This window comes from Callorhinus ursinus, unplaced genomic scaffold, assembly GCF_003265705.2.
Source record: "Callorhinus ursinus isolate GAN/ISIS: 27379988/994484 unplaced genomic scaffold, GSC_fseal_2.0 scaffold7, whole genome shotgun sequence".
In the NCBI taxonomy this organism is placed as follows: Eukaryota; Metazoa; Chordata; class Mammalia; order Carnivora; family Otariidae; genus Callorhinus; species Callorhinus ursinus.
The window spans coordinates 10,861,433-10,878,611 of record NW_027397069.1 but is presented as its reverse complement, the minus strand read 5'-3'; the positions used below and the strand labels follow the sequence as shown (position 1 = coordinate 10,878,611).

The 17,179-nt window shown below is 45.9% G+C and overlaps 1 long non-coding RNA gene across 1 annotated transcript; it reads right to left on the bottom strand.

Moving 5' to 3' along the window:
* Positions 1-12,437: 12,437 nt before the first annotated feature.
* On the bottom strand, positions 12,438-15,944 carry LOC141373100 (uncharacterized). Its single transcript, XR_012378751.1, has 4 exons — positions 15,804-15,944; positions 13,445-13,557; positions 12,996-13,163; positions 12,438-12,822 (listed from the first exon to the last, which is right to left on the bottom strand). It is a non-coding gene; the product is annotated as an uncharacterized lncRNA (long non-coding RNA).
* Positions 15,945-17,179: the final 1,235 nt, after the last annotated feature.

Sequence of the window (17,179 nt, the reverse complement as noted above, 5' to 3'; positions counted from 1 at the left end):
GAGGTCCAGCAGCTAAGTGGAAATGAGAGACTGAGACTCTGGAGGGCAACCAGGCTAGGGACCCAGACCTCTCTCTTTTATAAGTCAATCTAACTCCTTTCCCCCGAGAAAGAACCAAAATATAATGACTAAGCAATCAGGATAGAAAGTGCGTATTTTAGGGTGGGTCCTAAACCATATCAACAGGAAGGAAGAATCCAGGTCATTCTTTGAATATTTTAAACTTCTGGAAAAGTGCTTTTTAAAAAATCGGCCAAATATTTCAAATGAATATTTTTTATTTTTTATTGTTTTAAAGATTTTATTTATTTATTTGACAGAGAGAGACAGCGAGAGCAGGAACACAAGCAGGGGGAGTGGGAGAGGGAGAAGCAGGCTTCCCGCAGAGCAGGGAGCCCGATGTGGGACTCGATCCCAGGACCTGAGCCGAAGGCAGACGCTTAACGACTGAGCCACCCAGGCGCCCTCAAATGAATATTTTTTAAAGCTAAGTTTCCCAGATAACATTCCCAAAGCCTCAAATTTCTTCCTTCAAGGAGGCTCAGCTTTGGAATAAAGTTTAATTACAGAATAATTTCCGTGTTGAATGTGGTGGTGATTGCACTATCTACATGGAGCTTCGTGACCAAGATGTGACTCCAGATGAGCGGTAAAAGAGCCTTCGTAATCCTTGTAGGCCCTTTGCCTAATTCTCTCATGCAAATTAGAAGGAAGAGAGGTTTCCAGATTTCATTTACCAGGTAAATGCATCCTTCTAGCAAAAGGAATCGGCAAGAAGAGGCACAAGTGTCCTTTAATGTGTGCTGCTTAACAAGTGGCATGTGGCCACATGGACTTCCATGAGACTAAACACCAACTCAGCCTTTCCTTCAAAACGTAGAATGTTACAGATCAAAATGTGAACATGGTGGAAATAAAACAGCTTTGGATTTCACCCATGGGTGTGTGGACTCAGCTGCCAAACTCCTCCCCATATGACTCAGATGCTAGTGATTATTGTTTGAGTTTTTCTATGAAACTCAAGAGACCAACCAAGTCAGTCAAGTTAGCCATTATCTGAAAATCAAGGGAAAGTAATTTTTTTTTTAACCTGAAAATCAAGTACTGGTAAAACAACTGGCTTCCGAATCTAGAAAGATTCCTCATAATTCACAAATGCATGTCAGTAGTGCTTGCCCTCCTGTGAGACTTCTGAGGAGGGAATCTGAAGGCTCTGATGTCATTGGTGAATTTAGGAGCTCCGTGATGTTTTAAATGTGTGTGTGTGTGTGTGTGTGTGTGTGTGTGTAGAGGGTGTCTCAAGAGCAGGATCCTTGTCTGTCAGTGGAGTCATAACTACCGTGTCTGGTTATCACCTGGCCGCAGAGAGCTTAAAATCTTGTCTGCTGTTGTGGATTCCCTCAGCAGAGCTTACACCTGCCCTTATCCAGAGGTAAGCTCCCCAGACTGCTCCAGGAGAATTTGTCAGCACCTTGAACCATTTCTAGATGGACTAGAGAAGTGATGATGTTTCTCTGCTACAAGACATGAGATTTTAGCTGAAGCCCAAGCTTAACCCCCCAAGACCCTGGGAAACCTGGAAGGGAATGTTGAAATCTCTTGGGCATTACCATCTCCCACCACCAACCCCTCCTTACTCGAGAAGCATCTAAATTTAGCAAACACTCCAATTTCTCAATATTATGTGTTAAATCCAAGCAATTAATGAAGAATCCCATATAGAAATTCTGCTTTATTAATGATCAAACCTTTCTGTTGGTAGATAACAAATATTAGGTAATCAACAAGTTTACCACACCACCCAGCCAGACTGGATCAGGTTAGGGAGGAACTCCTTCCTTCTCCCCCTCTGCTATGATAAGAATCTTTTTTTTTTTTAATGCAAGGGGGTGGGATTAAATAACTTTTAAGGGTCCTCCCAACTCTGAGATCCAATGAGTGTTGATTAAGATGAAGATACTTGCACGTTTCCATAGGTCTGAACTCAGTGGAAATGCTGCTTCTGACCTCCCCAGCAATGGCCTCAGCCCTTGATTTTGGGAAGCCCTTATCAATAAATGTCTGCTAGATGCTCTAAGCCTCAAGAAATAGGGAGTAACACACACCCACGCACGCACACATACATTTAGTTTAAATTGTAACTGAGTTGATGCCAAATTTTCTAATTTACCTAAGATTTAATTTTCCTTGTATTTAAGTAAGAACTTTTAAATCCTAGTATTAAAGTACATACATCTGTATATTTTGTAGCTTGCTAATAATCATTTCTAAGCAACATATAAGAAGACATTATGTAAAGAAATTTAATCCTGGTTAATTCAAGGTAACCCAAGTTGATCATTTGGTTTTAGCTCTCCTTCAGCAAAGAAAGACAAAGGTCAAAAAGTAATCTTTTTTCAGCCATTCTTGGTTGAAAATAAATTCTGAATTTCTCTTTTATTAATATGTTGCCCTTTTTTATGTGTCAAAAATAGAAATGGTAGAGGGCTGGAATGTGATCTTGATATATGACTTTACTGCTCTTTGTACTAACTGCTGAATTATTATCATTTCACAGAAATTACATCTGAAAGGGAGGAATGTGTTTTTAAATCACATGATTCCAAATGAATAACCTTTGCGAAAGTGATTAGTAATTTCTCCAAGCGATGAGCTTGAAAAGACTCCATTTCAGGGATCTATATAACCCTTTCCTTCTTCCTCTGCTGTGGTCACACATAGGACAAGAAATGCAGAGAGAGTGTCTACAATGTATGGAAGGTTTCTACTTTACTAAGTATCAGGAAAAAGAAAAAAACAAATAACCAACAAGTTACTCTGGGGGAAAAACAGTGGAGGGTGGGGTGGGTTGAAGATACTGTTAAAACACTTGAATTAACAAAAGTTAATTCCTTGGCGGTGCCTCTATATATTAATTGTATGAGAGTGCCAATCCATGGGCAAATTTAACTTCAGGAAGTGACTTAGGCCCTGGGAAGAATAGGCCACAATATTTCATCAAATACAGCAAAAACAAATTACCTCAGACTCAGGACCCCTGAGACCACTTTCTTAAAAGTGTGAGCTGCTTGCAGGAGAAGGACATTCCCTTCTCTGGGAACAGGAGACAGAGGGTGTAGCAGGGAGTGGGAGGTGGCTTCCAGCCCATTCATGCTCACCTCCTGAGGGGACCACAGTTGGAAATACCAAAATGGCAGCCCCTGGGTCCACCCCACTTACTCCTAAAAGCGACTGTGATATGGACTTTCTTTTGTTTTGTTGTGGGTTTGAGGGAAGAGAGGGTGACTTTCAGGTCTGTTCAGAGCCCCGGGGAAACCTTTAGGAGCAAGTTTGTCAAAGTCACACACACATAGGCTTGACTTGAAGACCCAGTGATGAATTCTAGTAGGACATGAGTGGATTGCAAATGGCTCTGGAAATCCACTCCTACTTCACCTCCTAGTATTTAAGAAGAGACCCACTTGGCTGTTTTAACTCCTTGCGTCCCAGGAGGTATCACCCTTGGATCCAAGACAGAGTAGCCACCCTTCTTGCCTTTGTGGTCTCTAATTATAAGCAGGTCTGTGCCTGATAGGTGGAGAAAAGACAGGACGTTACAGTGGTTAAGATCACGGACTCTGAAGCCTGACTGCTTGGGTTCAAACCTTGACTCTACACCTATGGCTGTGTTACCTTGGCCTAGAGGCCTAACTCTCTGTGTCTCAGTTTTCCCATCTGTAAAACAGGGATTCATTCACCCATTCACTTTTATAAACATTTATTGAATCCTCTCGTGCAGAGATGAACAAGACAGTGTCTGCTCTCATGGAGTCTCCATTATAGTAGGAGGAAAGGCAATAAACAAATAAAGTAGGATGTAACAGGTACTAATAAGTGCAATGAAGAGAATTAGGTTTATGAAAAAAAATTAAAAATAAAATAGCTTTATGTGGTAGAGTGACAAGATGGCTGCTTACCACGGCCTCTCTGAAGAGGTGACCAGAATGACAGAGTCATCCACGAGGAGATCATGGGGAAGAGCTTTCCAGGCAGACGGAAGAGCAAGTACAAACCCTAAGACAGAATGAGCTTGGTGTGTTCAAGTCAAAGAAAGGCCAACGTGGCCGGAGCAATGCGGATAAGTAGGAGATGGGATAAAATCAGGCCAGGCTATTGTAGTCTAAATCTAAGGAAGCCACCAGAATGTCTTAAGCAGGGGAATGACATGATCTGACTTACACTGACCACGTTGTGTGCAGCATGGACTGTTGCAGGGCGAGAATGGAAGCAATGAGACTAGTTCAGAGGCTGCAGCAGTGAGCCACATAAGAGGAGAGTGATGCCAGGGAGACATGGATAGAGGCTGGGTATGTTGAGTAAGAAGAGGCAACAGAAGCTCTTAGTGCGTTTGGATCTAGAGATTAAAAGAAAGGACGACTGCTTGGTTTTGGGCTCGAACAACTAGGTCCTGTAGATGGTAGTCTCATTTACTGCAGTGGGAAGGACGGCAGGTCAAAGTCGGGGAGGGTCAAAGGTTCTGTTTTGGATGTGATGCTTAAGAGGCAGATTAGGTGTGCCAGTAAAGAGAAAGGTCAGACAAAGCTCTGGATACATGAGTCTGAGTTCTGGGGAAGCATCAGGGCTGGCGATTTGAGGACTGCAGCGTATATGTGGCATATTAAACCATGGCACTGGTGAGATCAGCTGGACAGGCGTTGCTGAGAGGGAGGGAGAAAACCAGAAGTGTGTGGTGTCCTGACAGCCAAGGGAGGAGCTGCAAGGAGGAGGGAGCAATCAATGGTGTAAAATGCCGCAGAGGGTTGGGTCATACAACGACTGAGGACTGTCCCTGGGTTGGGTTTGCCAAGCTGAGGTTGTGGGTAATCCCTAGGGTAGCATCTGTGGAGGGCTGAGGACTAAGCTTGCTTGGGATGAGCTTATGCGGGGGGGGGGGGGGGCGGACCAAGTTTAAGGATACCCAGGTCTGTGCTCGGTGTGTGGAGAAAGGCAGAATGTTGTCGTGTTTGAGATCGCCGCCTCTGAAGGCTGACTGTGGGACCTGAAGTCTCTACAACTTGGGGGCCCTCTCAAAGAAAAATGATATAGAATTAATACAAAATTAGTTGTAAATGTAAAAATCTATTTGGAATGAGAAATTATAAAATAAATTTTACATTTTAAAAGTTTGACAAAGGGCGCCTGGCTGGCTCAGTTGGGAAAGCGTGTGACTCTTGATTTCGAGGTTGTGGTTGTGAGTTTGAGCCCCACATTGGGCATGGAGATTACTTAAACACACACACACACACACACACACACACACACACACACAAATAAAATATAAATAAAAGTCTGACAAATTCCAAAAAGAAAAATAACAATATTTTTCTTAACTTACTGCCAGATGCACCTCTATAATATTTTCCTTTTTTTTTTGGTCTAGATACCCTTCTTTATATGACAATGATTTTTTCATAAATGGCAATATATACATGCACATATATGTATGTATATGTGTCTATTACATATATCTATACTTATACACCATCTCTCCACTTACCTTCTGGATCCTATAAATATATTTTTTTAATATGGCTGGAGTTCACTGCAGTCACTGGTGGGATTTCGAGCACTACTTGTTAATAGGAGTACAGAAATCTGAACTATTCTCCACTATCACCTGGGGGTTCAACTAGAGAGGTTGAACCAAATAGTTTCAGCCAAAGCCTGTGAAATATGCTGAGGATCAAGGATAGGAAAAGTCCCTTCTGGTATCCTATTATACCAGCGTTTCTCAACGTGACACTGTTGACATTTGGGGCCAGAGAGTTCTTTGCTTTTGGAAGCTGTCTTGTACATCGTAAGATGTTTAGCAGTGTCTCTGTCCTCTACCCACTAGATGCCAGTAGACAACCAAAAATGTCTCTAGACATGGCCAGATGCTCCCGGGGTGGGGCGGGGTGGGGGGCACAGTTGTCCAACTGAAAGCCATTGTGTCACATTAAGTGTGTGTGGTCCTTTGTTGATCTTTTCCCCGCTGTGAATTTGTGGTTCAGGATTATTTGTATGTATCCCAGAGTTCTTTTCTAGTCTTGCTCTTTGATAGAGGCTTGACTTTTATCTCTACAAGAAGTGACGTGGGGATGAAATGTCCTGGCACCTCTTTGCCCTCCTTGCATTTCAGTTCAGACCCAGAATCTGTCCTTGTCCCTAGAGCCAGGGCCAGAGGATGCTGAAACATGCAGAACTCTCAGGGGACAACCCCTGGCGCGACGACGTATGTCCACAGAAGCTTGAAGAGCAAGGAGGGGTTGAGTATGAAAGCCCTCAACTAATGGATGATTACCAGTAAGGCCTAACTTGTGAAAGTTGAACTAATCTTTTTTTTTTAATGATGAAAGCAAGCCTCATATTAGGCAAAGAGTACATGAAACAAGCTTGTTACTCTAAGAAGTGGTACAAGTTGAAAACATAAATTAATTTTAATAACTGTTTAACAAATATATGACTAATATTAAGAGAAAGAGGATGATAATGAATATTTGGAGGGAGCATCCTTAAACTTTCTGACATGGAAGAGACAAGCAAATCAAATGCCATAGCAAGATACCGCTTCATGTTCCCTAGGACAGCTGGAATCAAAGAAAAGTAAAAATAACAAGTGTTGGTGAGGTTGTGGAGAAATTGGAACCTTCCTACATTGCTGATGGGAATGCAAAATGGTGCAGCCACTGTGGAAAACAGTTTGGCTCTTCCCCACAAGGTTAGACGTAGAGTTACCCTATCACTCATCAATTCCATTCCTAGGTGTGCACCCCAAGATCATGGAAAACATATATCCACACACACTTGTACACACATGTTTGTAGAAGCATGATTCATAATAGCCAGAAAAGGGGAAACAACGCAAATGTCCATCAACAGATGAATGGATACACAAAATATGGTATATCCATATCCAGATAATGGAATATTGTTCAGCCGTCAAAAGGAATATGTGCCACAAGGAGGAACCCTGAAATCATTATGCTAAGTGAAAGAAGCCGGACACAAAAGGCCACAATGGATGTTCGCATTAGAATAAGCAGATCCATGGAAACAGAAAGTAGATTAGTGGCCACCAGGGGCAGAAGGACCAGGGAATTGAAACTGACTACTGGAAGGTGCGGGGGGTTTCTCTCGGAGATGATGGAAATGTTCTGGAATTAGGTAGTGGTGATGGTTGCATGACTCCATGAATACACCAAATACCAATGAAGTGTACACTTTAAATGGTGAATTTTATATTATGTGAATTTTAAAAAGGCAACAACCCAAACCTAGAATTGGAAGGGTGCCTGGGCATCATGGGGTACAAACTTCAAGTTTTCTCGTTGAGAGACCTTGAGGATATTGTCCAAGTGATTACCTTTAAAAACTAGTTTGAAGTGGATTTCTACTTTACTTAGAACCATTGAGATGTGGGAAGGAGAGCTGGCATTAAAAGCACTCTGAGCCCCACAAGGAACAACGTAGGCCGCCTCTGTGGATTCATCATTTAAACAGACACATATTTATTGAGGGCCCACGGTGTGCCTGGCACTTCTCCAGGTGCTGGGGAGACAATGTGAGCTAAGCACAAAAAAAGGTCCTGCCTCCGTGGAACTTGGGTTCTCACAGAAGCCCTTCCCGGACAGCGCCTTTTAGAAGCTGTGTTCTCAAACTAGTGCCCACTTAGAAATCAAAAACAGCCTCAAAAGGAATGGTCGAATGAACTGAGAGAAAGAGAATATTGAGGGAACACATGATAACGGCCTTCCAAGCTGTTTGGGAGGGAGAGGCGTTTCATTCTCTGCTGCTCCCAAGAGCCGTGCTCTGTGAAAGGGTGAGCTTCCAAGAGGTGGATTTGGGCTCTCATCAAGGAAGGCAGGCAACTCTTGGGATTATGTGCCTACTTAGTAGCCGGTGTCCTGGTGGGCATTTTCACCTGCGTTATCTCACGAGTCCTCACAATATCCCTACCAGGTGCCATGACTGGCCCTATTTTTAAAGAAGAGGAAAGGGAGGCTTAGCAAGATTATGTAACCGGTGCAGCGTCACGCAGCCGGTCAACGGCGAGATGCTAGTCAGACCTTTCCCTGCTGGGGAAGACCACACTCTGGCCACTGCGCCGTGCTGTCTTCCCACTGATTAATGCTTTCAAACATGTGCACATGTGTGGAGAGGAATATTGCTTGGGATGTCAGGGTGGACCCGATGACCCAAAGCTCCTTTCCAGAAATACTGTGACACCTAGTAGAGTACTGTCACACTGTAATGTCTCATTTGGCTCACTCGGTGGAGAGGGTTAAAGTGGTCAAATGAAATTAATAATTCACAGGTTGTAGGGGATCAGATGAGATAATGTATGTACGGAATCTAGTACTGTGACATCAACCTTATTCAGCAAATGTCTACCAAGAATCTGCTGTGTGCTAGGTCCTCTGATGTGACACCAGCCTGGTCTTCAGGGAGCTTACAGTTTTGTCTGACAAATGGAGGGCACTCCATGAGATGGAAGGTCCCACTCCTTTCCTCAGGTCCCAAGCCCACATTTCCTCCACGCAGGGCAGGCTGCTATCCCCATCTCATACCCATGTATTCAATCATCTGACAAACATTTACTGGATGACTTCTGTGTGTCAGGCACTGTTCTAGGCACTGGAGATAAATGAGTGAACAGAATGGACAAAAATCTGTACTCTATGGGGCTTGCTTTGGTCCTTACAGTCACAAACATAGATAAAATATTTATTACATTCGGGAGTGAAAAGAGCTATGGGGAAAACTGAAGTCTGGAAAGGGTCTAAGGGAGTCCTGGGGAGTATAGAGGTTGCAGTTTTAAATAGGTGATCAGGATAGGCCTCACTGAGAAGGTGGAATCTTGGCCTCAACTTGAAGAAGAGGGAGTGAGCCCTGCAGATACTGGGGGGAAGAGAGTGTGGGGCCAAGAAAGAGTAAGGGCAAATGCCCAGAGGAGGGAGCATGCTTGGTGGGTGAGCGACAACAAGGGAGCTGAGGTCAGAAAGGTAACAAGGATCCAAGCTGTGTAGGGTACACGGGGTATTGTGAAGATGTGGATTTGCTCTGAGTGAGATGGGAAATTACTTCTTAGGTCCTTTGAAAGAAACAGGCTAGGTGACCATCAATCCTCTTTTCTTCATCTTGGTACACCAGTAAAATATATTTCCTCGCATTCCTTGTAACCAAGTTGACATGTTAGCCGAGAAACGTAGGCTAAAGTGATGCCCCTTGTTCCCAGGCATGGCCATAGGACCCCTGCAAAGGCATGAGCTGTCTGTGCTTGTCAAACAGCTGAATGCAGAGAATCCAGAAGACCCTAGGCAATGGCCTCACTACAAAATGGAGGAAGTTTGGATCCCAAGTCACTAGTTAGAGAGAAGCCACATGTCCTGCCTTGGACTGTGATATGCATGAAAAATTGTGTTGAGCCACTGAGATTTTGGGGCTTTTTGTGATAGCAATTCACATTAATAACCCCAACTAATACAGGTTCTTCTCATATTGTGTCCAATGATCTCCTTCCTTCAGCCCTTTGTATGCCCCACAAGATATAAAGAAAGATATGAGCCCAGAAGATTTATGACTTAATCTCATATTTAAATGCTAAGATTTAGGCTTTTTTGAAGTAAATCTGGCATTTAGATTTGAACTAACTGAAGAGCTCTTAGTGAGACCACACATAGTAATATCAGAAGAGAAAGCTGAGTGATTAAAGCTAGAAGTGTTTCCAATTGTTGGTGGGTCCAGAAGGATAGAAGATATTCCAACACAGAGAGTACATTATTACAAATATTTACTGAGGACCAGAGTCTGAGCTAGGTACTGGGGGAAGGAGAGGGGGCTGAAATGATTTACAAAGCTAAGGAAGACATCTCTTCTTTCCACACAATTGTATTGATACAGACACATACAGAAAATTACTAAATTCAACTCAGCCAGAAGTCCCTAATAGAAGAACAAAAACAGGGCGCCTGGGTGGCTCAATAGGCTAAGCATCTGCCTTTGGCTCAGGTCATGATCCCAGGGTCCTGGGATCCAGCACATCGCATCCGCATCTGGCTACCTGCTCAGTGGGGTGTCTGCTTCTCCCTCTCTCTCTGCCCCTCCCCCCTACTTGCATGTTTTCTCTCTCTCTCTCTGCTCTTTCAAATAAATAAATAAAATCTTTTATTTTTTAAGATTTTATTTATTTATTTGACAGAGAGAGACACAGTGAGAGAGGGAACACAAGCAGGGGGAGTGGGAGAGGGAGAAGCAGGCATCCTGCTGAGCGGGAGCCCATGCAGGGCTTGATCCCAGGACCCTGGGATCATGACCTGAACCAAAGGCAGATGCTTAACAACTGAGCCACCCAGGCGCCCTTAAATAAATAAAAATCTTATTAGAAAAAAAAAAAAAAAGGAAGAACAAAACCAGAAGCAACAAAAATACAATGAAAAACAGAAGGGGAAAAAAAATTCCAAATGGCATCAAAAATTGGCGGGGTATGAGATCTAGAAAAAGATGAGATCTGAGTAGATCTTGGAATGATGTGTAGGACTTTGGAGGGGGGCCAAATGTAGGAGCACTACAACACCAGGTCCTGAAAGAGAGTCATTCGATGGGGCGTGTGTATCAGAATGAATGTATGTTTGCGTGTGTGTATGTGGAGAGGGTAGAAATAAGTTTGGTAAGATGGAAGGCAAAGCGGAAGCTCGAGTTTGACTTTTTTTTGGCCGGGGGTGGGGGGACGGAGGGCACAAATGCAGGAAATAAGAAACTCATTAAAGCCCTGCAGAAGTACAGTTTCAAATCCTGCAGTGAGGTTATGGACCTTCCAGAAATCCTCAGCAGCGACAGACTGCCTGGCAAGCTGTGAATTCAGAGAGGAGATGGACATTTTTTTTTTTTTTTTTATCAAAGCCGGAGATGAAAGGCAGAGCTGCAAGCATCACAAGGCTTTCCCAAATTTGGCTGCACCTGCAAAGCAATAGGAAGTCTTTTCAATTATGGGAGGTAAAAAGACCACTGGTTAAGTCAGGGGTGGTTTAGCCACATTTTCTTCCAGATAACATTGTCTCCATACAAAGGAGCCCAGTTGGTAATGTTTTCTTTTAAGATTGAGGATGTTTAACATAAAACCTATTGAGGTGGTGTTCACCAAGTATTTCTGGCTCGCCACCTCCTGGGCACATGGTAGGGATTGTACTTCTGTGCCCCTTTTGAGGTTGGTGTGGCCATGAGACTTACTTTGGCCAAACGAATGTGAGAAATGATGTGCATAATTTTTAGTGAGAAACTTCCAGAGCCAGTGTATGCTTTTTATGCTGTATGTCCCCTGCTGAGGCAGTCAGGGAAACAGGTCAGTATGGAATCTCTATCAGCCTGGATGAGCACGACCCCCCTACTAGCCCACCTCAGAGTGAAAATAAACCTTTGTTGTGTTAAACCGCTGAGATTAAGGGTCTAGAGGTTACTTCAGCTTAGTCTTGCTCATATTAACCGATAAATCTATTATCACTAGTTAGGAAGGTACATAATTGACATTATATCATGGTTTCCTACTGAAACTGTTAAAATCATATCCCAAGACAACTGCAGTTCCTTTGAAGATTGGAGAATGTCTTAGTGCATTCCAGCTGCTAAAACAGAATAGCATAGACTGGGTGGCTTATAAACAACAGAAATTTATTCCTCAGAGTTCTAGAGGCAGGGAAGTCCAAGATCAAGGTGCCAGCAGATTCAGTGTTTGGTGAGGACCTGCTTCCTGTTCCACAGACCTCTCTTTTCTGGCTGTGTTCTCAAACGGCAGAAGGGGCAAGGGAGCTCTCTGGAGTCTCTTGGCTCTAATCCCATTCATGAGGGTTCCATCCTCATGACCTAATCACTTCTCAAAATCCCCATCTCCAAATACCATCAGGCTGCCGTCCCAAACGAACATGCATTTGGGGCAGAGGGACACAAACATTCAGCTCTAGCAGAGAAGACTGATTGAATGAATCCCGATCTTTCCTGAAAAAACTTGACAAGAGGTGGGAGAGAAGTGAAAGCAGGAAGGGAGACCAGCAAAGAGGGTCCAATGAGGTAGGAGAAAAACCAGGTAAATGTGGTGCCTTAGCAGCAAAATAGCTTCTGGGAGGAGCGATCAACTCCGTCAAATGCTGTAGTTGAGAACTGACTGATTTATGAAGTCACTGGTGACCTGGGTCAGGGCAGGTTTTGGTGGAGTGGTCTGGGGTGGGGAAGGGACGAACTCTGACTGGAGGAAGTTTAAGGAAAAGAGGAAACAGGGAATTAGAGATAGCAAATAGAGACATCTTTTGTTTCTTTAACAAGTTCATTGTAAAGGGGAGCAGAGAACTGGAATGGTAGCTAGAGGGGAAAACAGAATCATGAGAGGTTTTTGTTTTGTTTTTTAAAGAGAGGATAGCATTTATTTTTATGCGGCAAGAATGATTCAGTAGGGAGGGAAAATTCTGCTATTGAACAAGAAAGGGGAGATTTTCTGGAGCCACATGATATATTAGTTATCTCCTGCTGCATAAGAAATCATCCCCAAACTTAATGGCTTCAAACAACAAATGTTGATAATCTCCTGACTTCTGTGGGTTAGAGATCCAGGGTGCCTTGTTGAGGGCCTCTGGCTCAGGGTCTTTCCCAAGGCTCCAATCATGAGTCAGCCCCGGCTGCTCTCATCTCTAGGCTCCACTGGGCCAGGGGCCATTCCCATGTGACTTGCTCTATTGGTGGCAGGCTTTGGGTCCTTGCTGGGCCTCTCTGTGGAGCATCTCACAAAATGGCAGCTGACTTCCCTCAGAGCAAGAGCTGAGAGAGAAAGGGGGGGGTCATCATTTTTGTAATTTCATCAGGAAGTGCCCTCCCATCATTTTTTGTTAGAAGCAAATCACTAGGCACAGCCCACACAAAGGGAGAGGTTTACACAAAGGCATGAATTGCACAAAGCGGGAATCATGGAGGGCACCTGAGAGGTCACCTACCAGAAAAGAGATGGGGGTCTAACGCCCAAGTAGAGAGGCTGGCCCTCGCTGCAAGCCGGGACTGTCCATCTCTAGTCACAGCAAGAAGGCAGTGTTTGTGGGTGGACAGCTCATAGGCAGGTGGCTGTAGGGGCGGAGTGAAGGTATCTGCTCATTAGCACTGAACCCCTGGAAGAATGTCAGGAGATAACAAGAAGAAGACCCAGAAGATCTTTTTCCTTTCTTCTCTGTCTGTAGTCTCAGCAGAGCCGGGATCTAAATCTAGCACAACACAGCTCCACCCTCTCCAATTCATAACAGTGGTGCATTTAAAGCACCCTACCCAAGTTTACTGTTTTACTTACTCCCGCCTCATAAAAATGTCAGAAGACCCACAGGGAAGCGTGAGCAGGAGAAGGGAACGAGGAAGGGAGAGGAGAGGTGTGGCACCGTCTGAGGAATTCACTTACCAGGTGGGTTTTCATGCATGGGCTTCTCTCACTTTTCAAAAGCCATATTAAGCCAGAAGCCTTTGCCTTTGCACATTTGTAGTTCAAGAGGAAAGGCTTCTTGGTGGTTTGTTCTGTTGAAGCAGAAAGGTGAGACAAATTTTTTTCTTTTTTTAAAACGGAAGAATAATGACATACCATATTGATTTATGTGTACAACATAAGTGATTTAATGTTTCTATATATTATAAAAGGGTCATCACAATAAGTGTAGTTACCACGTCACCATACAAAGTTGCTACAATATTACTGAATATATTCCCTGTGCTGTACATGATATCCCAGGGTCTTATTTATTTTATAACTGGAAGTTTGTACCACACAACTCCCCTCTGGCAACCACCAGTTTGTTCTCTGTATCTGTTAGTCTGTTTCTATTTTGTTTTGTTTGCTTGTTTTATTTTTTAGATTCCGCATATAAATGAAACCTACAGTATTTCTCCTTTTGGGTCTGACTTATTTCACTTAGCATAATACCCTCAAGGTCCATTCATGTTGTCACAAATGGCAAGATTTCATTCTTTTTGATGGCTGAGTAATAGTCCATTGTATATATAAATGTGTATACCACATCTTCTTCATCCATTCATCTATTCACAGACATTTAGGTTGCCTCCCTGTCTTAGCTATTGTAAATAAGGCTGTCATGAATAGGAGACACACTTTTCTATCTTGACTAAGAGCAGCCCCAGATGGATACCCACAGTCATGATAAAGTGAATTTCAGCTTGGGGAGTAGAGTACATCACAAACAGCATATTGTCAAGGGGCTTCTGGTTTGATTTTTAAGGATGTCAAAGGGGAAATCTTATTGTTGCTAAGGGGGCACCATTCACACAGAATACAATGTGAATGATGCTTCCTAGTCGGGCATCTGATGGGGCTCACTTGGCACAAATTAGGAGCTCAGGAATAGCAGCTGTTAATTAGCAGCTCATCCCCATCTCCAAATGACTCAGGGTTCTCTGCCTTGCTATTATATATGGATGAAATTTATCCCAGAGTGTTCTGTCCCGCTTTGCCCCCCCCCCCCCATATTTTAGTGCAAAATCCCAAGTGCCTTCTCCCATTCCTGACCCTTCTTGTGAGGCCATTTCCTCAGCCAGGAGCTCCCCTGAGCCAATGGAACCATTTGAATTCTCCAAACTTTCCCCAAGCCTTGCCCTGTGCTTCTAGAACTACCAGCCGCTGTTCTTCCGGCAGGAAGAAGTGCCTTCAGTCGTGTACTAGAGCAGCCTTTACATCCACCTCACTGGTGAAGGTAATCCCCCAAGCCCACTGCAGCGGACAAGTCATTATTTTCAGGGAACACTTTTTGAGAAAGCCTCCAGCGGTACGATCTGGGTAGAATCTCGGCCTCCACCTGCTCCGCAAAGCTTCTGCAGGAAGACAAACCCTGCTCTTTATCTCAAGGACCGCATTCTCCAGACCTCCGGCTAGCGCTAGCCGGGTGGGGTCGGAATTCCTTCCACCCACCGAAACCAGCCTCCTGGTGGTGCGAAGCGCTTCCCACCCCCCCAGCGCTTCTTTGCGCGGGGAGGGGTCACTGTCCCCGGAGCTCGGGGGGGGGGGGGGGGGGGGGGGCGGAAGCCGACTTTCCTCCTCTTACACGCAAGGTGAGGGCGAAAGTCGCAGCCCTGGGTGCGAAGTGGGGTCTGGCATTTCCAAAGCTGCGGGAGTCTGAGCCTTGAAGGAGGCCTCAAGATCCAAGGAGGCTTGGATCTCCGCTGGTCCCCGAGGGCCTGGCCCCGGGGCAAGCCACACCTCCGCCCTCGCCTCCTCCTGAGCTCCAGGGCTGCGCTGCGGGGCCACGGGCACCCGATTCAGGCCCGGCCCAGGCCTGTCACCCAGTGTGTGCCTGAGAGGAGACAGAGACCTGGGGGCCTTGGGTGGGTGCGGGTGGTGAAGCCGCCGAGGCCTGCGTGTACAGTCAGCTTTGTTATTTCTTCGCTCAGCTGCCAAAGACGAAGACGCCCTGGCTCCAGGGAGACAAAGAGGCCCAAGGGCGACTTTTCCCAGCGGGAGGTGGCGGGGGCTTTGGGAGTGTAGTGGGTGGGTAATTATTCCCCGCGGCCGCCCCTCCGCCCGCAGACATCAGAAAACAAACGGCTTCTGCGAGGGCAGTCCCCTCCCTGGAATGCGCCGCTCGACGTTTTCTTTCCCGCAGGTGGGTCACGACCTCCAACCGTTACACCCGGGGACAAGTTCAGGGTTCTCTAGTTTTGCGCAGAGACTCATGTTGAGCAATGCTAGCCCCAAATGTGGAGAGGGAGAAGAGCACCCCCCACCACCAACACCTCCAGGTTCGAAAAGTCTGCACCTCAGTAACGCAAGTCAAGGCAGCTTTCCAGAAAGGCAACGGTGTCGAAAGACCCCGGGGAGTGGGTGCGTGCAGATCTGTGCCACCCGCCGTGCGCTCGGGGAGCCAGGTAGGGGAGGGTGTGTAGCCGGGTGTGGGGGCTCAGAGAGACCCATCGCTGCTCCTAGCCGACCCACGGGCCCCGCCGTATCAGGAATGCGAGACTCGCCCGTTCCGGCTCCCCGCGCCCCAGAGACGTGAAAGGGAGCGGGAGGGCGCTGCCACCGCGGGCTCATGTTTATTCACGCAGCCTTAAACAGCGCGTTCGAATACATATTCATCAACTGCTCTAACTACTTACTCAAGTCTAGGTTTGCAGGAGAACACCGAGTCCCTGAAAAGGCAGAAGAGTAACTTGGGCTTGGGCTCTAGAAGCTCAAAGAAGCCTTGGTCTGGAGCAAAGCAGCCGGCGCCTTTGGCCCGCAGCCGCGTCCCCAAGCTGCCCGAAGTGGGGAGGTGGCTGAAAAGCGGGATTGGGGCGATTAGCTAAGGGCCTTATTTATGCCCCCAGGCTCACGCACGGGAGCTGCGAAGAGCTCCCAGGCTGTCCTACAGGGCCACCAGGGCAGATTTCCCAGGAAGAAACAAGAGATTTAGCGCTACAGTCCCAGGATTGCTACCGACCCCTCTTCTAGAGTTCTACCATAATTGTGATTTATTTTTCCTAAATAAGTTTCAGGCAGCACATAATGTGTTTTCCACTGTGGGTCTGCAGGGATTAAACTCGTGGAGGACAGGCTGGCCCCAATTCCAGAGACTCCGCTTTCGAATGTGGCTCCAGCCGCAGAGCAAGGCGTTACAGGGGCTGGGGTGGGGGGGGGACCTTCAGGGCCTTCCCTCGCTTCCGGATCCCTCAGTTCCACGCGGAACCTGTCAGAGCCCGCGTGATCATCGCTTCCCACTCCCCGCCCTCCCCAACGGGACCGCTCTTCCAGGGACCTCGCAGAGGAGTCAGGGTTGGGGGGCGTCTGGAAGTCTGGGGTTCTCTGCCTCCTCCTGTATCCCTCACCTGCCCTAGGCAGCACCTTTCCCAGGTGTTGAACCTGAAGGCAAGAGGGAGTGTCAGTGGTGCTGCTTGTTCTATTATCTTTCCTGTCCTGATTTTTTTTTTCTTTTATCCTCCCTTTTCCTTCCGTTTCCCTCAGCACCCACTTTTCCTACTGCCTCCCTGAAAAGGTTCTGAATCTCCTCTCCCAGGCTCTACCTGCATTTTCTCATTCCTCGTCACTGAGCCGGTCCATGCAGGCAGAGTGCGTCCACGTAGGCCACCATTCAGGTGATCCAAGTTAAAGCAAACACCATTACCAAAACTTCAGCGAAGTAGGAGAGAGTGAGGG